Source organism: Miniopterus schreibersii (genome assembly GCF_964146895.1).
Source record: "Miniopterus schreibersii genome assembly, chromosome: 10".
Taxonomy (NCBI): Eukaryota; Metazoa; Chordata; class Mammalia; order Chiroptera; family Miniopteridae; genus Miniopterus; species Miniopterus schreibersii.
In genome coordinates, this window is record NC_138110.1 from 14,421,614 (window position 1) to 14,447,548 (window position 25,935).

Consider the following 25,935-nt stretch of genomic DNA (forward strand, 5'->3'; position numbering starts at 1 on the left):
AACAACCCAGCCATAAAATAGGCAATCTAAAAATCTCCAGAAGTGAGACAGCTTTTTACTGAACAAATTGTCTCCCACGGGCCAGACTGACGTAGAAAAGCCCCGTTTATACTTTACTGTTTGCACGAGAGCCAGGTTTATATCCTATGTGGTTGTTTAACACCCACCATTTTGCTGAGCACGTACCCATGACCACAGATCATGCCCAAGATAAGTTTATGGAGGTGGTTTGGCCAGATATTAATGCAAAATTCGGTTAAAACATTAATTTTTGCATGTCAGTAAATGTGGCATTTCCTTTTCTATTCATAAAGTGCTTTTCCTGGCTCAGCGAAGTGCCTTTTTACAGTTGTTTACCCATATTGAGCTTTCCTTTGGGCAAATTAATGATTAAAGGTTGGGGCAGAGGGTGTAATGTAGCCAAGAAGGAATAAGTGGAAGGGAGAGGGCTAGTGACACTGTTAATTTTAGACCCACCACAGTGGGAGGCAATTTCTAGCTCCCTCAATTGCCCAAAACGAGAGGAGCTAAGAGAAGGATCCCTCATCCTCAGCTTGTGCCTGAACTGAATTTTGAGATCTTGACTCCTGTTGACCAGCAGGCTCACTTGTTTATTGGCAATGCAGCTAAATATAATGCACCATCTCTGGGACCAAGGTTGTCTGTCTTGTGCACATTCTTGTCTTTATTGAAGTTCTTTTTTAAAAAAAATTCTTTTAAAATTATTATTTATTGATTTTGAGAGAGAGAAACATCAATTTGTTGCTCCACCCATTTATGCATTCATTGGTTGATTCTTGAATGTGCCCTGACTGGGGATCGAACCCACAACCTTGGCATGTCGCTCTAGCCAGAGTCTATTGAGGTTCTTATGGGACTCTTGCTCACACACTCACGCACAGTCATACATTCATGAATGCACACCCAGCTCACCAGCTATTCACTCAAGGTCTGACCTGTGCTTTGTGGCATGACTATTATCTCAGAACCATGAACGTGACTTTTGAGAAAGCTGGCATTCTGCAGGCAGTAGGTTCCTTTCTCACTTCGTTGTGCTCAGTAGCAGAGCTGAGCTCTCACTCAAGGGACAACCAGAAATGTGAATGAAAGCTGTATATTCAAGAGCAGTTCCGTCCAGCATGAAGTTAGAAATAGGGTCTTTTTACCTGTAGCAATTATTTCCTCTTGGCTAAAGCAAGAAAATTTTGCCACAGGAAGAGTGGCATAGGGAACACAGATTCTTTTACACGTGCAAAAAGTTACTGTCAAACTGCAGGAGATGTCTGTGTTTCTAACACACATATGCAATAGAGCCAAATTTACAGCAAATGGCTAAATATCCTTGTAAATGTGACACAAAAGCATGGGTGGGGTGTCATTGGGAATGAAATAAAACTTAATACTGCTCAAAAAATAAAGGGTAATGAATCTTTTCATAACTAAGTCAAAAGACATTTTAAATATTTATTCTCAGACATTTGAGGCTTGTGGGAATTTAAAATTTTGCAATGATTAAAGACCCCTGGTTGGGAGCAATATTTAGTAAATTTGCCCAATTTTGACTCTTGCCTTATGTACTTACCTTTAGGTGTCTTTTGTAGAGACAGTGACCAGCAGCTTATCTTTTAGTATTTTCTCTTCATCTGCATATTGCTTTTAGCATCTGGAAACAATTCCGCATCTCTAATTCTGCGCTCTAAGCAAACCTACATTGTAGAAGATACCCTGCCTGCGCCTGTGTCTCCAGGTGTACCTACTTCCTGTCTCCCTTTCTCGCTTTTACAGCGCAAGGCCATCTTGTTCTGCTTTGTCTGGAAATAATCCTTACCCAGGCTGGGACTGGAAAGCCCCCAGCTTCTCTACATTTATGGAAGATGCCAAAGCTAATCCCAGTTTGGGAGTGGAAAATAGAGAGGGTACCCCAGGTTAACTTGAACCATCTTCAAGGGTACACCGCCAATCCTTCACCTTGGTTTTGATCTCACTTTTCTGATCCAACTCAGAGGCAAGACCTGACAAGCTGCCCATCTTAAGTTTCTCTGTAGCCACACTGGGGTAAGATCATCCTCACTCTTAAATCAGGAGTGCTGTGCCTGTACTTTGGCAGAGCTGCCCAGCCTCACCCCAAAGAGACTTGCATTTCTCTCTGGGGCCATGGGGTCTCAAGAGTAGAGTATGGAAATGTCTTCTTAGGTTCTGACAGTAAAGAACCTTTCTGACCAGAAATAAGCACTAAGCATAGAAGGTGAGCTCCATGGTGGCAAGGAGTTTGGTCACTGTATTTTGTTCACTGATATATCCCAAGCCCTTGGAACAGCGCTGGCCGCATAGTAGCCACTCATTAATTGAGTAAGTAGCCATATGATACTAGACTAAATTCCAGGTATAGCCAGGTATGATTCTGTGATGATCGGTCTCAACTACTTCATGGCTTTCATTGTCATAAGTATAGTCCATGGCCCCCTTCACGTACCAACTTTCCATGGGGAAATTGTTTCCCATTGCTCTTTTTGTCCTGGGAACAGAGTGGTTTGTGTTAGAGTCCCCCTACCTTGTACTTGGGGTCCCTTGTGAATGCTGGTGATTCACATACAACCTTGGCCTTATCAGTGTCTTATTAGCTCTCACAAGGCTGACCAGATCCAGGAAGGTCTTACCATGTCGCCTTAGCATTCAAGACCTTCCACAGTATTGCTCCCCTCTACCTCTGAGAGGCAAAGCAGGCAAGCCCATTGGTTTCCTTATCTAGAAAACAAAACATTTTCTCAGATACGTGGTGTGTTTTCCATCTTCTTGTCTGAAATGCCCTCACTGGGCTAGTTGCTAGCTCAGCTCTTCTGGTCCTTCAAGGCCAAGACTCTGCAGGGTCCTTTGAGTCACACCTCCCCTGAAGCGTTTTGCTTGTCCTTACCTATGATTTCTCCTTCCAGAGAACCTCAGCATTCTTGGCCACGTGCTTTGTACAGTGCAGCGGGTTCCAGATCTGAGTTTGGTCCCTGCCCCGCTACTTTCTGACTCCGTGGCCCTGGGAAAAAGTACTCAAGCTCTCTCAGTCCCAGTTTCCTCATCAAAAACAGAAATAATAATGACAATAATAATAGCTCATAGAGTGTTGTGAAGATTAAAGTCTTGCATATAAAATGCTCAGCACAGTCTCCATTATGCAGTTAACATTTAATAAGTATCATCCTCTTTATTTATTTTCTTAATATATATATTCTTTCTTCCCATATTAAGGACATATTGACAGCTGGTACAAATGGTTTTATACCTCTTTTTGATTGAAATTTTTATGAAATAATTGTCCATGCACATGCAGCTGTAAAAAAATAATACAGAGAGCTCACTGTACACTTTGCACAGGTTCCCCCAATTGGTAGCATTGTGCAAAGCTGTAATATAATATCACAACCAACATAGTGACAATGATAGCGTCTACCAATCTTATTCAGGTTTCCTCCGTTTTACTTGTATTGGTATGCGTGTGCATTAAATCTGTGCAAATGTATCACCTGTGTAGGTTCATGTGCTAACTGTGGTAGGAAACTTCGGTTTAATCTAAGTTCAGCCTAGTAGCTAGGCAGGCAGTGCAGAAAAACAGGGTACGCAGCAGCCTGAAAATTTGCATGGCCAGGTAGCCAGTGACAGGCAGGTCACATAGTAGTTCTCCAGCAATTTTTTTTTAAGCATAAAAATATAAGCAGATAATCCAAGCCTTCTCGCAATATAGTTTTCATATCTGGGACAGCACAACCTGAGACCTTAGATTCATTTGCATAATAAAATGTGTCCCCACCAAAATAACAACTGTTAAAACTGACTCCAGGAGGCTGATAAGCCAGCTCTCTACTGATGATGGGAAGGGCAGAAGTTTATAAGCGCTCATCGCTCAGCACCTGGCAGTCGCGTCTCCTGTCAGCACCACTCCAAGGCCGACCCAGGGAGTAGTCCAAACATTTGTTTTGTTTTCAATCACAAAGCCTGATATCCCACTCCTGCCAAATACTGTCACTGCCCTGGAACTGCAAGATCATTGGATGCCCTAGTTCGTTGCGGTGATTGTACTCTGTCCATGTTAAATAATCAATGGAAACGTCATTAGTTCCTATAGCTTTGCCACTCACAGTGGCAGACAGCTTGTTAAAATGCAGAATCCCAGGCCCTGCCTCAGTCCTGCTGAATCAGAATCTATATTTTAATCTGATTCTTAGGAGACAGTTATGTACGCTGATGTTCTAGAAGCCCCAGTCTGGAGATGAGATCTTGCTCAGATTAGAAAAGACCCTAAACAGTGATCTCAATCCTGGCTGCACGTGGGACCACCTGGAACTTAAAACATTCTGCTCCCAGGTATTCTGATGTAATTTGGTTTGTGGTGTGGCTTGGGCATTGGGGGTTTTAAAAGCTCCCAGATGATTCTCTGTACCTCTAAGGTTGAGAATCCTCGCTGCATTTTAAAATCGCCTGTTGTCTTACAGATGCCACCCCAGAAGTCCTAATTTAGGTGGTTCTAGGTGGGCTCAGGCATGTATGCCTTAGAGCCCTCAGCCAGTGGAATGCAGGGGTCGCCCTGGGGAACTCCAGGTTCCATCCCTCACCAAGGACTGCAGAGAGCTAAAGGCTGTTATCCTGTGAAAGTGCTCTCTCAGGAATTTGGGGCCCCCTTATCCCTTGTTTCCCCCAAGGAACAAAGCACCAGGTTATTTGGTACTACTTTTCAAAAGGCAATGGGTCTTCTCCACACATAGGTGTTCCTGCTTTAGTGCAATATATGCATTCCTAAAACACCTCACACTCTGCAAAATCACACACTTAAAATATCAGGACTCCTGGATAAAAGAGCATTCCCCATGGGCCGCTTTGTAAACAGGCCATTTTTAAACCAGAGACAAAAGCAAAAACTGTACCTAGGAAGATCCTTTGGACCATCTAGAGCGGTGGCTCAGGTTGGCCAGTGGCTGCCATGGCAGATATTAAAAATACACAAGATAATTGAGTGGGAATGCTATAGACCTTAAGTTAGAGCAAGCTGGTGGGTGCTGAGACCACAAGGACAGAGTGGATCTCTGGCCGGCAGGGCTGCTGTGAAGGTGGGCCTGGGAGATGCCACCTGCCCTCAGGCACACCTGCCCTCAGATACACAGGCCTGGAGTGGGTTTCTTAGGAGAGAGAAGTGCTGGGCCAGGATGCAGTTTCAATTTTATTAAAATATGACTGGAAAGGGTCCCTACTGCCAGTGCAAAAGCTGAGTTAAAGGCTGTTCCATTTCCTGCTCAAGATTCTATCATTTACTACAGCTATTCAGGGCCCCTTGGCCTAGGAAAAATCGCATATAAACCAATGCAGCATCTGGGTTATACTGACATGATTCCCCTATTAACCGATCTCATAGGGCCATTCCCCTATTAACCGATCTCATAGGGCTAAGTCATTACAGCACAAGTGTTGTAGGACAGAAACCTCACAGAGCCCCAAGGCCTCCTTCTGCTCAGGTGCTGTGAGTCCTCAGGGCAGTGCATCAAAAGTGAGGGCTTGCCCAGCCGGGCGTGGCTCAGCGGTTGAGCGTCGGCCTAGGATCCAGGTGATCGGGGTTCAATTCCCGGTCAGGGCACATGCCCGGGTTGTGGGCTGCAGCCCATCAATGACTCTCTCATCATTGATGTTTCTGTCTCTCTCTCCCTCTCCTTTCCTCTCTCTGAAATCAATAAAGATATATTTAAAAAAAAAAAAAAGTGAGGGCTTGGCCTGGCTGGTGTGGCTCAGTGGTTGAGCATCAACCTGCAAACCAGGAAGTGAAGGTTTGATTCTCTGGTCAGGGCACATGCCCGGGTTGCGGGCTCGATCCCCAGTAGGGGGCGTGCAGGAGGCAGCCGATCAGTGACTCTCTCATCATTGATGTTTCTGTCTCTCTCCCTCTGCCTTCCTTTCTCAGAAATCAATAAAAAATAAATTATTTTATTTTTTTTAAAGTGAGGGCTTGGATTTATTTGCATTGGAATCACCTACTAAGGTACATGTTTTAAAAAAGACAGATCTCTAAATTTCCCTCCAGACTTGTTGAATCTGCACTTTAAATAAGCTCTCCAGGTGATCCTCATGAGCAGTAGAATTTAAACCATGGGCTTAGTTAGACTGAGACCTAGAGAGAAAAAGACAACCTGAGGCGTTCCTGTAAAGAATCACAGGATTTGGGAAACAACAGGAAGTTTAGGGCTTGTCAAGTGTAACCACTTCGCCCTAAGGGGAAAAAACCTCACGATCTGGATTTTTCTCTGCTTCCTACTTGGCTTGCTATAAATGTGGCCATTCTTCACCTGTCCAGAAACTAAAATAAATACAGACCTTGATTTATTGTTTCTAATCCAAAACAGGTGTATCATCTCCAGCTGAGTTTTATTTTGAGGAGCAGTTCAGTGACAGGAATTTGGGTGCAGCAGTAGAGGCTGGTAAGAGGAGGGTCATTTGGCTGCTAGGGTGGGTTTTAGTCCCTGTAGCAACTGTCTCATCACTGCCTTGGGTGGGAGCTGAGTGCCAGAGACATGCCTTATTGGTCTCTCTTTTCTTCGTTTTTTAAAGAATAGTTTATTTTTTAGAGAGAGAGAGGAAGGGAAAAGAGAGAAACATCAATGTGAGGGGTGTAACATCAATTGGCTCCCCTACTGGGGATAGAGCCCCCAACCCAGGCATGTGCCCTGACTGGGAATCCAACCCACTACCTTTCCATTCCACTGAATGATTCCCAATCAACTGAGCCACACTGGCCGGGAACATCTTTATTTTTGCTATGACTGAAAATGAATTTGCTTTGCTGAAATGGAATAGAAAAAATGTGGGACTAACCAACTATCTATCAATACAAATGATAAAGCTATGGTCATCAAAACAGTATGGTAGTAACCCCAAATAGATAAAAAGAGAAACCAAACTGAATAGAGACTACAGAATCAGACCCAAGAATATATTGGAATGTGGTTTTTGATAGAAATAGCCTCTCGAGTTTTAGAGAAGAAACAAAAGCTTCAATGCTGACACAGTTAACTATCCACACGAGAAAAAGACAAAACAAAAACCAAGACCAGTACCTGACAATGGACCCCAAATAAACTCCAGAGGGATCTTGGAATTAAATATAAAAAAACCCTCAAACTATAACCTACTGGAAAAAATATTAGAAACTATTTTTATGACCTTGAAAGCCATAAGTTCTTCTTGGGACCCAAAGAACAACAATAACAACAAAAAATAAAACAAAGAATAAAGTTGATAGTTTTGATTGCATCAAATTAAACATTTTTATATGACAAAAATACATAAACAAACATAAATGAAAGCAACACACCAAGAGAAATTGGTAGAATATAAGTAAGAGAGAAAGATTAATTTCCAAAGTATATAAAAACAGATAGATAAGAAAAATACCCCTAACAACTGAATTTTTAAAAAAGGTAAAATTAAATAAATGTGAAGTTCATAGAAGAGGGAATACAAATGATTAATAAACATATGAGAAGATGGACAAGGATGGTAATGGCAAGTTGTTGAGCTGATGGAGAAATGGGTCCACTGATTGCCAGCAAGAGTGTAATTCATGATGTCCCTTAAAATTAAAAAGAGCATTGCCCATTACATAGCAGTTTCATTTCTCAGTATCTGCTCTTGAGAAAGCTTTTATATAGGCCTAAGGAGACCGACTGTACCATAATATGTGTTGCAGAATTAGTTGTCTAAGGAAACATTTATGTGGACATGGCTAAATAAAACGTGGCCTGCTCAAATGATAGACATCTGGAAACATTATGCAGAGTGTGAAAAAGGCATATTACAGAGCGGTACATTCAACACAATGCCGTCATGCCCCCAATCCACCCAGAACAGTGTATGTTATTTGTATTCACACACACATATATGTATAATTTCTTTTTAAGTCTGGAAGAATCTACACCAAAATGATAATTGTGGCTAGTTTGGGTGAGGGAAATAAGAATCTTGCATTTGGAGGGGTGCTTAGTGATATAATGTTTTTAAAGAAAACTATTCAATTATTACCAGTACTATTAAAAAATAATTTCTTTTTAAAAAATATATCTTTATTGACTTCAGAGAGAGGAAAGGAGAGGGAGAGAGAGAGATAGAAACATCAGTGATGAGAGAGTCATTGATCGGCTGCAGCCTGCAACCCGGGCATGTGCCCTGACCAGGAATCGAACCCTGATTGCCTGGATCCTAGGTCGATGCTCAACGGCTGAGTCATGCCTGGCTGGGCTAAAAAATAATTTTTTAAAAAAGGAAAACAAACTGGGCCTAAGAATCCTTGATTTCAGTCTCAGTTCTGCCATTAAACAGCTGTACATCCTTGAGTCACTCCTCATCCTCTTTGGGCCTCTTTGTTCGGGTTTAGTGCTCTATTTCTTAAGAACTAAAGCCCCTTGAATCTCTGATTTCACATCAGCTACCAAAATAAATATCAAATAAAGTAGGAGAAAATGTGGATCACAAGATGAGGAAAGCCTTTTTAAGCACATAGAAGAAAAATTGATAAATCAGACAATGTAAGAATTTTGCACATAAAAAACACCATAAATATAATTGAAAAACAAATAAAAACTTAGAAAGTACTTGTGATGTGTAGGCAAGGAAAACAATAGACAAAAAGATGAACAGCTTAATTATGAATAGTCAAGGGAATCAAAATAGTCGATTCATTAAAAAATGTAACAATTGCACCATAAACTACCAACTCCCACTCTCCCTTTCTCCTTCCTTCCTTCCTTCCTTCCTTCCTTCCTTCCTTCCTTCCTTCCTTCCTTCCTTCCTTCCTTCCTTCCTTCCTCCCTCCCTCCCTCCCTCCCTCCCTCCCTCCCTCCCTCTCTCCCTCCCTTCCTCCCTCAATTTTCAGAAATTGTTTTTAAAGTGATAATACCTTATGTTGATAAGACTGCAAGGAAACCCAAGCTTTGTTTTGGCAATATTTACTAATACCTTTAAAATGTAAACTTTGGCCCAGAAATTAACCTAAAGAAATTATCAGCGATAGAAACAGAGCTAGCTGGACAAGAATGCTCATTGCAGCATCACTTGTAATAATGAAACACTGGGAACAATCTGAATATTTAACCATGGGGGCTTCGTTAAATGTTGTGCTACAAAATTCATTGGAATACTATGCAGACATTAAAAATCATGTTTTCAAAATATTTAAGGAGGCGAGAAAATGCTTGTAAACAAATTACAAAGATAGATAGCTATCGTCTTCCCTTGAGAAACATATAATTTCATGGAAAGATTAAGCTTTTCGCCTGTGGTCCCACCATTTGGTTATTGGCAGACCCTAAGCGAAAGCCTTGGCCATTCTCTCAGTTTAAGGCCCCTACACCTCTCTGTAAGTCTGACGCCTGGCGTTCAGGATTCTAATCTCCCCCCATAACCGCCCAGCCCTGGTTCACTGTCTGTGGTAGTACCATGGCCTTGTTTCCCCTGGGTTGGGTTGACACTATACTGATTCGCCTGCCCTGCTAGATTGTAATCCCTGTGGGTCACTGGTGAGCTTTGCTGAGCACACACAGCACCTGATAGTCAGAAGAGCTTCAAGAAGTGTCCCTTTGAGCATTGTCTTGTGACCTGTTCGGCCCACATGTGAAAGGGAATTTCAGCTCAGCAAGTGTGAGAAGAACTTCAGAAACTTGGTAAACCAAAATAATATGCAAAGATTCATTTCAAACTATACAAAGGCATACATACGGAAGAGCAGTATTTTGATTTACTAGGGTTGCCATAATAAAATACCAGAGTGAGTGGCTTCAACGCAGAAATTTATTTTCTCACAATCTGGAGGCTGGAAGTCCAAGATCAAGGAGTCAGCAGAGTCGGTTTCTTCTCGGGCCTTTCTCCTGGGCTTGTGGGTGGCCATCCTCTCATTGTGGATTCATGTGGTCGTCTCTCTGTGGATGTGTGTGCCTGATGTCTCTTTCTGCTAATATCCTAATCTCCTCTTCTTATAATGACACCAGTCATATTGAATTTGGGCCCACCCTGATGACATTATTTTACTTTATTCACCTCTTTAAAGGCCCTATCTCCAAACAGTTACATTCTGAGGAACTGGGGTTAGGGCTTCAACATATGACTTGAGGAGGGTTCACGATTCAGCCCGTAACAAATAGTTTATAAATCTCTCACTGACCATTTTGGATCACAGGACACTGAGAATTAGGACTGGGAAAGTTAGCATTTAACTACCTCAACACTCAGACCACGAAATTACACAATTCTGGAAAAGCCAATATGCCCTAATTTCTTCTCCCTGTGGCAGGAGGGTGGCAAGATGCTGGCCAAGGGACCACCCAGCAGATTACTCAGGTCCAGCTGATAGGGTGGTAGGCAGAACAATGTTCCTACCAAAACCGGCTCAAGCCCTAGTCCCCAGAACCTGTGAATGTTAGTATACATGGCGAAAAGTACTTCACATGTGGGGAAAATGAAAGGTTTTGAGATGGAATGATTACCCTGGATTATCCAGTGATCCAAATGTAATCACAAATGTTCTCTAAGTGAAAGAGGGAGGGAGGAGGGTCAGAGTCAGAGCGAGATCGGAGATGCCATGTTGTCGGCTTGAAGATGGAGGAAGGGGCCATGAGTCAAGGAGTTCGGGCAGCCCCCAGAAGCCAGAAAAGTCAACGGCTTGTATATTTTACACTTGCAGTCTATCTTAATTTGGGTGCTAGCTATGCATTGGAAATGCTTGATCTGTATTGCGATTTCGTGAAATTAATAGTCAAAAGAGTAGATTCACATGCCCAAATTGTTCCAAAGCTCCTTAAAATCCCCCCCCCCCGACTGCATCATACACGTCCATTTTTTATTTACATGTAAATTAATTAAAATTAAATAAAATTTAAAATTCAATTCCGTAGTTGCACCGGGCACATTTCAAATGCTCACTGCCACATATGGCTAACGGCTCCTGGGTTGGATAGCCCGGCTCTTAGTTATTTCTGCTGCAATTGTGATTTTTTAAAAAGCATACCACCCTAAGCCTCAACCTTGTTTTCCCCCCCTCTGCTACAGCTGACCCAGTGACAAAACGTGAATTTCTTTCTCTTCTTTAAATAGACTTTCTGTTTTAGAGCAGTTTTAGGTTCATAGCAAAATTGAGTAGAAGGTACAGAGATCTTTTACAAGCCCCCTAACCGCCCCCCCACATCCCCTACCAGAGTGGTACATTCATTACAATCAATGAACCTACACTACACATCACTACTACTCAGAGTCCATAGTCTGCACTAGGGCTCACTCTTGATGTGATACATTCTATGGGTCTTGACAAACACATGATGACATGTGTTCACCATTATAGCATGTAATTCTTTTTTTTTTTTTTAAATATATCTTTTTATTGATTTCAGAGAGAGGAAAGGAGAGGGAGAGAGAGATAGAAACATCAATGATGAGAGAGTCATTGATCAAGCCCACAACCTGGGCATGTGCCCTGACCGGGAATCGAACCCTGATCGCCTGGATCCCAGGTTGACGCTCAACCGCTAAGCCACGCCTGTCCGGGCTATAGCATGTAATTCTATTTTAAAGGAGCAGGCTGCTTCCTGTATGTCATATATTCCTCGCCCAGGTCTACTGGTTTGGAACAAGTGACAAACAGCAGTAATTATCATCCTAGGAGCCCCTTCAGCCTCCCAGCCCTCACCCCATGCAGCACTCATTTCTAATGACAAGCTCTAAGCCCCCCACTTCCAGGGCCTTAGTGTCCCAGTTGGCATCCTGGCAGCTCTGTTGCTTGTTGGGCAGGCTCCACTGTGTCTCTTGTATCACTTTAAAAACAACACGTGGCCCTGCCCCCAAGCCATCTATCGGGTTACTGTCAAGCTACAGGACAAAACAGAACACATTCCAGTGGTCTTGGAGGTCATAGGTTACTGGGCTGGGGAAATCAGATGTAGATTGACAGCTGGGGAGTGAGTGGGGGGATAGCTTTTCCCTTAAAAGTGTTTTTGTCATGGGTTTTTATCATGAGCTGTCTAAGGGCTCAAGAACAGCATGGCTATCTCCCCAGAGGCCAGGAATCTATGCCTGGACTCCTATAAGATTGTGCTCCTCAAACCCCACCTTGCATGCAGATCACTGGGACGCTCAGCAGAATGTCTCATTCAGCATGTCTGGGGTGGGGCCTGGGAACCTGCATTCCCAACAAACTCCCAGGGATTTCCAAGGACTGTACTGTGAGTAACAAAGGCACAGGCTTTTCCCAGGGAGTATTCAATTCACCCCACCCTGCCCTCCCACCTGCCTGCGTCACTCCCAATTGCCCAATAGCTAATACTAGCTACCAGTTATTGGTGGAGATGTGTGTCAGGGGCTGTGCTGTGACTTCAGTGGGTGAGCTTGTTTAATTATCTCAACAACCCAGCAAGATCAAGCCCGCTGCTGTCCGGGCTCTGGGTCAGGAGGTGGTGCGGCCTGGCTTTGAACAGCCTGCCTGACTTCAAGCCCTCAAGCCTCAACCTGACATTACCCAGCTTCCCAATTCCATTTTAGGTCTGAGTTCCTTAACACTCTTCAGAACGAAAATAAACTCTAATAACGAAAATAAACTCTGAGTTCCTTAACACTCTTCAGAACGAAAATAAACTCTAATAAACTCTAATAAACTCTGCCTCTGGTGAAAGGGACTGAGAGGGTGGCTGGGGTAGGAGAGACACTTAATTGTCACACTATACCCTTTCACTGTGTACCATGTGAATTTTGTGCTCTGGTGTGTGTGTGTATGTGTGTGTGTGTGTATTATGTACTCAAATAAATGAACTTTTAAAAAAATAAATAGTTAAAAAAATAAGCCCATGGCCTTCTTAGTTAGAACCATAAACCAACAGCTGGGCCAGTATCAGAAACAGTTCTCAGGGCAAGAGGATCAGATAACTTCCTCCAAAATGCACATTCAGCATCCTGCTGAGAGGGCGAAGATTCCTAAGGCTACGGCCACCTACTTCCCATCCTCTGGGAATCTACCCAACAAGGCTGGTCTACAGCTTCCCACCAGATGATAAAAGATTCTTTTACCACCTGGTTGGTGAGGACTTTTCCAGAACTGGTAGATTCTGTAGTAATAATTTGATGAGTAGACAATCTTGGTAAAAATGGTGCTTTTCAAAGTCCTCTGTGAGAATTCCTTCCCTTCAGACAACTTGACATGGTCTGAACCCACAGGTGCTTATCTTTGCTCTTTTGTGACATCACACATTAACAAAGAGGAGAAAATAGTGACGTTAACCCCAAACTAGTTGGGCTCAGCCATGTGGGTGTCCAGATGTGATTCGAACTTCAATGCTATCTTTCTAACTTGAGCTAATTGTTGTGACCATGCAAATGTGAATTTTAACATACATTTTAAAGGACTGTAGGTTAATTACTTCCAGATCCACACTGTGAGTCAATCTAATTGCAAAGAAGAGTTTACAAGAAGAGGCTCTGACCTAGCCAGTTTTTACTTCCGATGCAATTAGCCATAATTAAGAGTGTCCATGTTAGAGAATTAGTTGGGTCAGGGCACACATTAAGAGAAACCAAGGTCCAGTTTGGGTGGAACCAGGTGAGTACAGATAATGATATTAGGGAGGCTGGGGCCAGAGCCTTCAGGGCCTTATGACTCCAAGTAGAGAGAAGAAACTCAGCCAAGGGCCAGGCAAATAACGGAATGTTCCTGCTATGCTCAAAATACCTTTGGACACCTCCACCTGCCGCTCCAAAAAAACCCACTGGTCCTAAATTCATTTGCTTCACGCACATGTGCAATAATGACGTGGTTCTCACACTGTCCCTCTGACTGCTCTTTGTATCATTAACAGAAGGGATATAGGCTCATGCACAACAAAACCCGGAACTTCACAGACAGAGGCAGCTGGAACAAAGCCCAGCCCCACACTTGAGCGTAAGAAATATCTCGATAACTCAGCCATTCTGAGTACATACAGGACTCAGACTGCAGGAAACGTTCATCTGAGTCTTTGTAGGTTCTCACATACTGTCCTGGTGCTGTAGGTCACAGAGGTCACCACTGTGGGTCACCCTGGCCCACAAAACCTCGGGTCTGGTGGATCCTGCTCTTTCTGTGCCGCACTAGGAACCTAATGGCCCATATTGTAGGGTGCCACACAGCCATGTCCCCGGGCTCTCGCTGACTGCCTGGCATCCGCATTGTCCTGGAAGCTGGGAGCAGAGACACCCAGGTCCTTCTGTCCTGCCTTCACTCCCAGGCCAGCATATCTCTCTCCCCAGTGGAGGTCAGTCTCTGATCAAAACACTCTTTCCATGTCCTTCATTCATCAAACAAATATTTTGTTTCCTTCTTTTTTTTTGTTTAATATGTTTTTATTGATTTCAGAGAGAGGAAAGGAGAGGGAGAGAGATAGAAACATCAATAATGAGAGTCATTGACCGGCTACCTCCTACACATTCCCTACCAGGAATCGATCCTGCAACCCAGGCATGCACCCTGACTGGGAATAGAACTGTGATCTCCTGGTTCATGGGTCGATACAACCACTTAGCCACGCCAGCCGGGCCTTCCAACATGTATTTATTGAACACCCACTACGTGTCAGACTCCTTTCTATATGGCAAGGACATAACAGTGAGCAGAGCAAAGTCCTACCCTCAGGACACTCACCTTCTAGTGGGGGAGACAGGCAATGAACAGACCTACCTGGGGTATCCGCAGGGATGAGTGCTCTAAAGACAGAAGAGGGTTGGGAGCAAAGGGGGTGCTACTTCAGGAAGGGTGCCAGGCCTCTCAGAATCTTCTAACTTCTGAAAATCCTCTAAGCTCCCTGAGGATGTTAGGCCTTTTGATGCCCAAGAGCTGAGAGTCAAATGCAGGCTGGTTTGTTTCTCACTCACCTCATGCCTCCCCGAGGCAGTGAGGAATCGCCTCCCCATCGCTGGACCAGAGAGAGAGCAGGACGGACATACCAGGAGAGGCACCGGGGTGTGCTGTTCCTTCAACGACAAGGTGAGGAAGCAGGAGCGTCTCCTTTCGGGGTGCCCTGTGACCCTCCACCTCCCCATCTCCAGTTTTTGAGTGGCGGTTCCACCCTCAGAGGACTCCTGGGGTTGGGGCGGGCAGCCTGGAAGACTGCAGGAGGGCAGGGATGTTTTGAGCTGCTGGACATGCTAATCCATGTCCAGACCTGGCCTCATGACCATTGTGACCATGCTGCGCTTTTCAGAGGACCCGGAAACTCCTAGGATTGGCCTGAAAAGATACTGGTGGATTTGAGAAAGCCAACCATGCAAAGCAGCAGGAGTGGCCCCGCAGCGGCCCCCGTACACCCCAGCTTCTCTTCCGAGTTACCTTCGTCTAGAGGGGCAGGGGTAGGAAGAAGCAGGGGGAAGGCAGCAGCCAGCTTCTGCTGGGCTCCTCTGGTGTCATCCTTCCTAGATTTTGAATCTCTTCTCTGCAAAAAGGCTCAGATTGGCTCAGGTCTCCTTCCTGTGGTACTCCAGAGTCCCTGTCCTCTGGATGGGTCCCATTTTCAGGAGCACCCTGCAGGCCCTGCACTGTGTATGTTGAGCTGGTGATGTTCCTTCCACCAATGGGGATGGAACAGGCTGATTAACCACCCCACCCCTAGCCCCCAGCCAGACCCCTCCAGTCTCCCCACCTCTGGGAAAGGGGAGGGCAGAGAAGCCTCTTAGCCTGTGATTGATAGGAAGGACCCACTGAGGATCCTCAAGAGAAGTGGAGGTGGGGGACCCTTGGCAGGCTGCTGGGGAGGGAGAGGATCCCACATCAGGAGGGGGCCGGAGCAGCTCCAGGTCGGTGCACTCAGAGATGTTGCTGTCCCTCTTATGACTGGGGCTGAGGACAGAGTTCAGGATGTGGCCTGTGGTGAAAGAAAGAGAGAGAGAAAGGCAAACCTCAGCACCCATCACACTGCACTCCATTGTGGTGTCTAGCGTTCCTCTCAGGCACCTGCAAGCAGAGACAGGACGTCAGACAGCTATTGTCTCGATTCTGAAGCCACTCTGGCCCTCCTGGCAGCCCTGGCACACAGCCTTCACCTTTCCCCCCGCTCCCCCCACCAGAACTTCGACACAAATAGCTAAGTTGTACAGCGGCTCTGTTAGAGCCCAAAGACGACAGCTGAGCTAGCACATGTTTAATAAGTATCTACTTAGTGCACCAAGTATTACAGCAAGCAGGTGTCTCAACCCCTCAAAGAGCTTGTAGTGGAATTCCCCGAGCTGGAAACCCGAGAGTGGTCCTTTATGCCCTGTTCGTTCCCAGTCCCAGGATCCTCATTTCTCCCTCCACCGTGTCTTCTGAGTCAGGAGCTTTCTCTCTCTACTGATTCCAAGGCTGAAAACAAATTGTCACATTGGGTGTCTTAAAGCAACGGAAATGGATTCTCCCACAGTTCCGAAGGCCAGAGGTCTGAAACCAAGGTGTCGGCAAGGCTGGTTCCTCTGGATGCTCTAAGAAGCTGGTCCACACCTCTCATTCTCGTAGCTTCTGTGGTTGCTGCTCACCCTGGTAGCCGCATTGCTCCAACCTCTGCCTCTGATCACATGGCGCTTTCCCTGTGTGTCTCTGCGTCCAGATCTCCTTCTTCTTATACAGACACCAGTCATTGGATTGGAGACCCATCTAATCTAGGGTGACCTCATCTTAACTTGATTACATCTGTAAAACCTCTATTTTCAAATAAGGTCACATGCACAAATGCCAAGGGTCAGGATTCGAACTTATCGTCTTAGAGGACATGATTCAACTGACAACACACTCCATCCCTTCCGCCACCATCGTCACCCAGACTTCACAATTTTATCTTTACCATTGCAATACATTGCTTTCCAGGCTTCTTCTAAGACACTGTCCAAATGCTACTGGGACAGTCCTCCTGAAGCCTGCATCTGGGAATGTCATTTCCTTGTTTAAAACAACACTACCTTCCCAGCCCCTGTCAAACATTGGTGGACCCTCTTGTTGCAGGAATAAATCTGAATGCTCTGTGCAATTCATTAGCTGTAGCATCTTTCCACCTCTTTCCCTCCTCCCACCCTTCCCCTTTCATATTCCCTATGTCCTAGTCATTCTGGGTAACTGAGCACTTGCCTGCCCCAGGGCCTTTGTGTGTGCCATTGCCTCCACCATCTCTCCTTATAGAACACCTGCTGACCTCCTTGACCTTGTCTACTTCCTTACACAGAATGTAAATTTCAAGGAGACCGAGTCTTTCACTGGGGAGATCTTTTCCCAGCAGCTAGGATGAGGCCTGGCATGTGGAGAGCTTTCAACAAGGATTTGATGAATAAAGGAACTCATAAATGTAAATGCATAAGCAGCAAATAAATGAATTCTGGATCTTTCCCTGAGGCACCTGTCCCTTCTCCTCCCCCTGAAGGAGAGTGGATTTCTCCTGTAACATTTTATTCTTCTCTCTGCTGGCATTCGCTGTCTGTTATAGCTGTTGGTTTGCCCAGCTGGGCCGTGACTCTGTGAGCTCCGTGGAGACAGATGCTGGCTCTGATTCACGTGTGAACACCCAGACCCAGTGCCTGTCAGTATTATTTGTCAAATTGAATTAAATACAGTTAAAGAGGCAAGACAGAAAGAGGAAAACCCACGTCCTCTACCCTCCCCCCCCCCCCCCCCCATTCACTGCCTCCACAAATTTGCGGAGCTGAGGTGGGGCTGGGGCTGGGGCAGGCGGTAAGACTGCAAATTCTGTAAGTTCCCCTTTCTGCTGATGCTCAAAAATTTATCTTTCTGAGTCAGCACAGGTATTTTGATACTGCCTTGAGATTTTGGGCATTTTTTTTCAAGTGATGTTTTAAAAACAAGTGCTTTCACATTTACTATCAAACTGACAGCGTTGAGTGGGAAATTAACCATCACGAGAACTGTTTACCCCTTGGCCGTTAAGATTTCTACTTCAGGGTCTAAATTTGGCAACAAACGCAAGGAACTCCCCAGTCTCTGCCTGTCCTTCAGCAGAGGGGTGATATCCAGCTCAGGCTTAAGAACATTCTGAAGTGGTGGAGGCTGCTTACAGGTCTGGAGGGCCCGGCAGTGACAAGGAACAGCCCCTGGGGGGACCGAATTCTACTCTCCCCCCAGACTGCTTAACACGGAAATAAACTTCATTCCCAGAAGAGCAGCGTCCCTCCGACTGTCGTGCTCTGAGTATCATTCTAAACCTCTCCCTTCTTGCGAAGCCCACACGACCACACAGCAACGTGACAAGGCAACCTGGAGACGGGGGAGGGAGGGGCAGGGCCAGCTGGGGAAAAATGGGTTGCTATAGAGGGTTGAATCATGTCCCCCCAAATTTATGTCCATCTGGAACCTCAGCATGTCACCTTCTTTGGAACTAGGGTCTTTGCAGCTGTCATTGGTTAGGATGAGGTCATTAGTTAAGACGTGGTGAAAAAGACAGAGCAGGATTCTTTCAGAGGGAGCCCAGCCCGGGGACACCTTGACCTCAGGCTTCCGGCCGCCAGGGCTGAGAGAATAAATGTGTGCTGTTTTAGAGTTTGCGGTAACCTGTTTCCGCAGCCCTAGGAAACTAACGCAGTTGCCCGCGGTGTGTCAGGGAGGTATCAGGAAAAGAAAAATGTTTGTTTTTCCAGTTCTGCTTTCTTCTAAAGCAGCTGGGGAGAGTGGGGTGGCTCGGGGCGATGGTGATTAGGCTGTGCCGAGGGGACAAACAGATGGAAAGAAGCAGGTGTTTGTTTTCATTTTTGTTTAAGCAGGACAATATGTTTTAAAGTCGGGCTTTGTTGAGAGAGGAGTTTTCTAAGTTCCTTTATATTAGATTCGAGTTTTATCTCGGCCTAATCAGAGAATGGGAGTGTGAGAGGGCTTAGAACAGGGTACCCAACCTTCTCAGACACTGGGGCAAAAAAGCTCACAGCAATAGAGTCAGGGCCCAGAGGGGACATTCATCCGGACCTCACTTCTCCTGACTTCAGGACGGTGTTAGAATAAGGGAGGGAAACTGAGGACAGGAGATCTTTCTCTGCTTCCCTCTTGGGACACGGCGACTATCCCCCACCCATCTCCCAGTGTGGGCAGCTCAGACACCAGCTTCCAGAGGAGCAGGGGGAGGTGAGCAGAACTAAGGGCCTGAGCACTCCCTAAAGGACTGTTTGACTTACCCGACCGGAGGCTGGCTCAGAAAGAGAGAAATCTCTATTCACTCATTCTTAAGTCTCTACCTGTGACTGGGAGCTCATGAGAAAGACAAGCTCAGTTTCAGAGAAAGAAAAAAGGGATTGTGTCAACTCATGCATGCAAGAAGTAGCATGTGCGAATTTTCCAACCACCATAAGTGTGAATATCAGCTCAGCATTTTGTTTTGTTTTGTTTCATTTTGTCTTGTTTTGTTTTGTCTTGTTTTCCTACCTCAAATCACTGCATTGCCTCCCAGCTACTTTCTTTCTTGGTTCTCAAAGCATTTCCCCAACAACTTCAGCTTCCCAGAAGCTTCTTTGTGAATCATTCCTTTTCCTTCCAGCAATAAGGGGAAAGTTGATTTTGATGGCTCCATCAAAAGAGGTCCCTAAATTTCCAGTCTGCTCTGCACCGTGCTCCTCCCCCCTTCCTGCCTTTGATCCCCTTGTCTTTCAAGTACAGGTGTTTGAAACTTAACCCTTCAGCTACACTTTGTGACTGTACAACTCTGTACCCATGGTCAATGGGACATCGCCACTGTCAGTGTCTGGTGCCCACAGGTACAATTATGCTGATGTCTTCTGGGTAGAGTATACTGGAAACCTCAGTTGTTCATGACTAAAACAAGAACTGCTTCTCTCTCTGCTGGAAAGAAAACGGATGGCTTCAGTTTAGATCTAAAAAAGACCAAGGCCAACCAAGCACTAAATTATTAGTGATGAAGAGGAGTTACAGTTTAGTAGAAAATACTTATTAACCAAAGCACAAGACTGTAGGGCAATTTTTCAGGTTGAAGGTCAATGTCTCAATAGACAAATGGACAGAGATTAAGAAGAGAACCAGACTCTGAAGGGGCAAAGCCTTCCTGTCTATGTCGACACTGGACCAAGAACAGATTGGATGGATGTTCACTCATTTGACTTATTTTTTGAGGACCTACTATGTGCCTTGCCCCAAGTTGAACAAGACTAACCCTGTCTTTCCTGCATGATTCTCACTACCTCAGGAACTTTTGTTTCTCCTGCTGAAGGAAGCCATCTCTAAATCTCATTGAGTTATTGCCTGCAGGGTAACTCTACCCTCCTAGACCTGTATGCTTTGAGGGGATACTTCTGCTTAAGCACAAGCCAAACCCAAGGACATGTGGCTGTCCTCCTACTTACTAGAAGAGACATATGGCATATTAGGGGCTCTTCAAGCTCCAAGCCTGCACTTTCTCCTCATTTTTGGTAACAACCATCTGAGACAGGAGACCTGCCTATATTTATGTTTATATTCAGATTTTCCAAGTGCCAACTGCCATCATTACTTTACACTTTGAAGTCACGCTGAATAGGCAAAGTTGTAGTGTAGTAACTGTGACAAGTGCTTCCTGTTTCTAAAGTTTACAAGAACTTGCTTGGTACAAGGTATTATTGTCAGTGCAGTACGGTAATTGCTACTACCTTGGTTTTGATTTTGCTCACAAATTCTAGAAATGTTAAAGAGAGATAATGACTTGAAAACACTGCCCTAGAACTTGACTAAGGTTTCAATTTTTCCCCTTTGTTATCCATTTTGAAATCTGCAGAGAAGTTTCGAGCTGTGGGAAGTAAACAGTATCATGCCACTCACCCACCCCTGGCTTTTGACGAACAGCAGGGATTCACTTGGTGGTCCTGGGGCCCTGAAATGGGGATCAATGGGCTCAAGGAGGTCTGGAGACACTTGGAATCATGCACAAAGTTGTGTGGGTTAAAATAAGGTATCCTGGGAAAAAGAAGGGTTAGCAAAATTGGGGGCCAATGGTCACTGGTCTTTGTGGCTGTGATGGTTTCATTGGCTTGGACTAGGTCTCGAGCTTCCAGAACTCTGAGATCAGCTTCAGGGCCCATGTGCTGACACAGTGCATTCTACTTACTGCATAGAGGAGAGAGAAGCAGCGACGAGAGAGGCAGGACCAGCACTAGCCCCAGGGAGTGTGCGTGCCCCATGGTGACCTGTTCTCCAGACCACTGTCCCTTCCCTGGCCCTCTCTGGGGTCCCCACAGTCTCATTCTGCATCAGTCTATGTATGTCGACATGCTGTGTCCTTTCCCGTAACAACTCTCCTAGTTACACAGTTAGGTCTAGAAGCCACAGGAGTCAAAGGAAAACCTGGTTCTGAATGGAAGGTGAGGTTTACGCCCCATTTCAATGTATATGTTGTTTGCAAGGCAGCAGGTCACAGAACACCAAAGCGACTGGAGCCAAGAGATACTCTCAACCCTCTCACTTTACTGTGGAAGAAACAACCCCAGAGAGATCCAATGACTCCTCCAAAGCCATTCCCCACGTCACAGCGCATCCAGGGCCGAACCCTGGGTTTTCTGAGGCCTAACCTCTTTCCATCCCCTGCTGCACTTTCCTTTCACTCCTCATCCAAGCCTAGGCTCTTCAAGGCACAGCAAACAGCCAAAGGCTGTTTTTCAGAAATGCCTGGTGGAATTCAAGAAAAGTCCCTGGCCTTTCCAACTCCATTTTTCTTACGTTTGCATATGTCCCAGTGCATGTATGGAGATCAAGGCTCTCCTCTCACCCAGGGGAATAAAGATGCCTGCAGGAAAGGAAGACGGCTGCTTTTCTGATCATTTCCTTGGGGGCTTATCACCACGTGGCCCTTGCGTGTGTTGGAGTAGCTGGTACATTTCTGGTTAACATGACACAAGCCCAAGTCCCAAAGGCATCCCTTTGCCATTTTACAGACATTAACTGCATCGATATGTGTGAAGCACAGAACAGCACCTGCGATGTGTTAAGGCTTCTGTAGGGCTCAGTGACTTATCATTAGTGACAACTCTGCTACTTGCCTGATGTCACCCGAGATGCACAATGAACACATAAAGCTCGTGGCCCAGTGCTCTTTCTCTCACAGCCTGTCACCAGGCAGATTCCACTGAGTGACCAAGTCCTGGAGCCTTGGGAAGGGGTGTTCCTCACGGAAACCTTGTCCACTTCCAGTAAGAGATCGGATTGGTCTTTTACAAACTCCACAACTTTCCCAAGAAATCAGGACAAGATGGTAACAGCGGCTGGCTGGACATCCTTGTCTCCCAGGAGGGAATGGAATGAAGATGAGCTGGTCAAGTGACAGGGGTGTTCAGGATCCAGTTTCAGGATTGGGGGCTTTTAGATGACTGTCCTACACTTTATTAGGTGTTATTTTAACATTCAAAGCCTTTAAGTGAAGCTCCTTTCTGGGCAACCCAGCAACTCCTAAAAATAAACTCAAGTTCCTGAAATATTCTGGGTTGCCTTGAAGCTTTCTTTGGCTGGGGACCAGGCTGTTTTCAGTTCTGCAGGCCCAGGTGGTATGGATTCAATCTATCAAATGACGAATGACATGGGTCTGTAGTGAGGGCTCAGCAGATATTTGGGAAAGGTTAGCCATAGGCGAGGCTACAGCAGCCCAGGAGGTTGGGGAGTGAGGAAGTTCCCAGGTCAAGATTCCTGGAACCACAGGGGGAAATTGATGATGTGTAGACAACTGTTGAAGGACATGGTGCTACTTGTATCTAGTCCAGATAAGGAGGAAAGGACATTCAAAGAACATTTTAAAAGAACCAGGATTTAGAGAAAGAAAGTCATCCCATGGGAGGCCATGCAAAGGTGCTGCTGCCCAGCAGAAGCCAGGAGCTGAGTGCTTGACCTTCCCGGCCCTGGGGGGCTGTGTTTGCCTTAAGAACCAGGGCCTCAGCTTTGATGATCCAACTTCTCACATTTCCCCATCTCCCTCCCCCACTGGACTCCAAGTTCATCTTGCCTCAGGCCCTTTTGATCCCTTGGCACATTGACCAGCCCTTTGCCCTCAGTGACACTGTCCTTGAAACTAATCCCTACCCCAATTCACCCAGCACCTCCAGAAGGGCTCCAGGGTGAACCTTGCTCGCTTTTTCCCTCCCCCTCAGCTGTCCTCTGGTGTCCATTAGGACTGCTTTTAGCTGCAGTCAACAAAATAACCAACGGATGGTGGCCTCAGATATAAGGACCTTTGCTGTTCACATCACAGGGAGTCTGGAGGTAGAAGGTCTCAGTGTTGACCCAGTGGCTCAAGGACGTCTGCAGGCTCCCAAGTCCTTTTTTTCTGCTCCAGCAGCCATGGTGTGATGGCTTTTCTTTCTCATGCTGGTTGCCTCCTGACTGGGAGATGACAGCTACAGCACCAGGCATCACATCCTCACTGCAGGAAGAAGACAGGGGGTAGACAAGGTGCCCACCACATCTGTACCTTACAGAAGCAAAACAAAGCTTCCCCAGAAGCCCCTTGCATTTCACTGGCCAGAACTGGCCCCTTGGCTCCACCTCGCTATGCAGGGGACTGGGAGAGGGTGTTTTTCCAGTTCAGTTGGAGCTAGCAAGAGGCAAGGGGCTTGGGGATGCTGCTGAGTTAGTCAACCAACAGCACCTCCCACACCTACTGCCCACTCTACTCAGTCGAGAAGGTTCCCGAGACTGCACTGAAATGTCCAAGAAAGATCTGAGAATTGATCCATAGAGCTTAAGGGTGCAAGCTCTGGTGTTCGCACTGCAGGGGTCCCATCCATCGAGTGAAAGGGGAGGATTCAGTGGTGACTTTCCTTCCTCTCCTGGAGCAGGGCTGTTAGAAGAGTTCTATGCTTTTGGCCGTTAGCACAGCTTGTCAAGAATTGTGATTGATTTATCTTTTCCATGTGCATCTTCTCTCTTCAGCTGGATTATAAGCTATTTGAGAAGGGAGATCTTATCTCATACCACCTTCTATTGTTAGTGACTCAGATGAGTGGCATGCGCTTTTGTTGGCACCCAGGACGCTCTCGTTAATGAAGAGGCGTATAACCCCGAACGCCACGGTGGGCAACGAGGCAACACACCTGTCCATGGGATCTATGACAGACACACTTAGGAGGCAGAATTTTTGGAAAGGCCAACAAATGAAAACAATGTGTTTGTAGAATGGGAGGCATGTTTAATAGAGATGGTGTTGCAAAATGCTGTGTGAGCAGAGTGTAAGTTTTCAAGCTTAACGCTGCTTTCAAAAACAGGTTAGCAAGTGTTACTAAATTTGCTTTCCCTTACTTGCGTTCATTCATATACTTATTCATTCAGCAAAATTAATCGAGCCCCTACTGTGCCATGGTTCTGGATATCTAGAAAGGATTAGGATGGCGTTCCTGCCCTTAGGGCTTGTGAGGAAGTGAACATTAAGCATGTGGTCGTGTTGCACATAATAAGGACGATTGTAGTCTTATACCCAGTGTCTCTGGCCCGCAGAAATTCTGAGTTTAAATTAGGGAAGTTCCCAGCCCTCTGGTGGAGAGTTTGTCTTAACTTCTTGTGTTAGAAAAGCTGGGTTGGAAAGAGCTTTCTGGCCAACAGACTTGGCTGTAAATCCTGGTTCTCCCATTGACTGTGGGACCCTGGGCGATTTCTAACCCCTGTACATCAGCGAGCTCATGTTTCCACTTTACTGCCTCTCAGCCCCAAATGCACCCATCAGAAATGCTCAGCAATAGAATTGTTACCCGTTTCTTTTAAAATAAGCACCATATGAAGCTTTGTCAGCAGAGGGCGCTGGTTGGACACTGCAGGAGGAAGACCATTCCTGTCATTTTGACCATTGGTGGGGGTCAATGGTATGGGTTTGTGGCCATCCCACAGAGTCTGTCCCAGCCACGTAGCCCAGCCCATGGTCCATCTGTGACCTTGTAGCCTTGGCCTTGTGATAACCTTTCTGCAGCCCTCTACTCAGAAGCCACAGCTTGGCACGGCCCACCTGCTCTGAAGGCCTCTGGCCTGTACCAATAACCAGACTTTCTCTGGAAGCCCCTGCAGAATCAGTCACCCATGGTCCTAAACACCCAGGACTGTCATCCCCTCTCTCTATCCCATTGCATGTAGCCCACCCACTTAAGGCCTGGGTCCTTTCCCAACCAGTGCCCTGGGGACAATCTGCTCCCCTCCTGCCCAATGAAGGGTGGTCTAGTGCTCACCCAGCAATTCCAGACCAGCTCTAGCCTGGCTAAACCAGTGAGCTTCTCTGCTTCCTGGTGGCCTGCTTGCACCTTCAACTAAGGCTGGGCCCCTTCCCTGTTGTACTTCCTTGGTACTCTCACCACAGAGCACCACAGGGTTTTCCTGTGCCTTACAGTCACTCTTCCATTGCGTTTAACAATTCTTTATATCAGCTGCCCTTACTTAACCCAGCATGTGGTTTCTGTCTTCTGATTGGACCCTGGCTCTTCACCTCATCAGTAAAGAAGAGATAAAAGTATTAGTATTTCAGATTTATGTAACCAATCAAACGAGAAAGCCCATGCAAGGCCCAAAGCACACTACTCTGCTCATCAGGGTCGCTCACTTTTCTCTTTGCCTTGGCCACCACTTGCTTTTCACAGAGAACAAGGGAAACTACTGTCAATGAGTGCCAGGCACTTGATAGTATGGAGTGATGTGCATGCAGTTAGCCCTAGAGGAGGAGACAGAGGGTCAGAGAGGCCAAAGAGATGGCTTGGGACCATGCATGCAGTATTGCATGGGGCTGAACCCAGGTGGCCAGTCCTCCAAGTCCACACTCCACACACCACACTGGGCTTCCTCCCAGATCCCCAAACCTTCCTTCTTTTCACTGAATGAGAACAATTTTTCTATGTACAAAACTTCCTGAGTCTTCCTACCCACCCCATGATGAGAATAGCTGAGCAGCAGGAGAGCACTTGTTGGAGTCCTTTCAAAAAGACTTAACTAAGAGATCTCCT

The 25,935-nt window shown here is 45.9% G+C and overlaps 1 protein-coding gene across 1 annotated transcript in view; it reads left to right on the forward strand.

Annotated features, from left to right (window-relative positions):
• The window catches only part of ALPK2 (alpha kinase 2), a 106,281-nt gene that overhangs the window by 44,997 nt on the left and 35,349 nt on the right, over positions 1-25,935 (forward strand). The window lies entirely within an intron of this gene.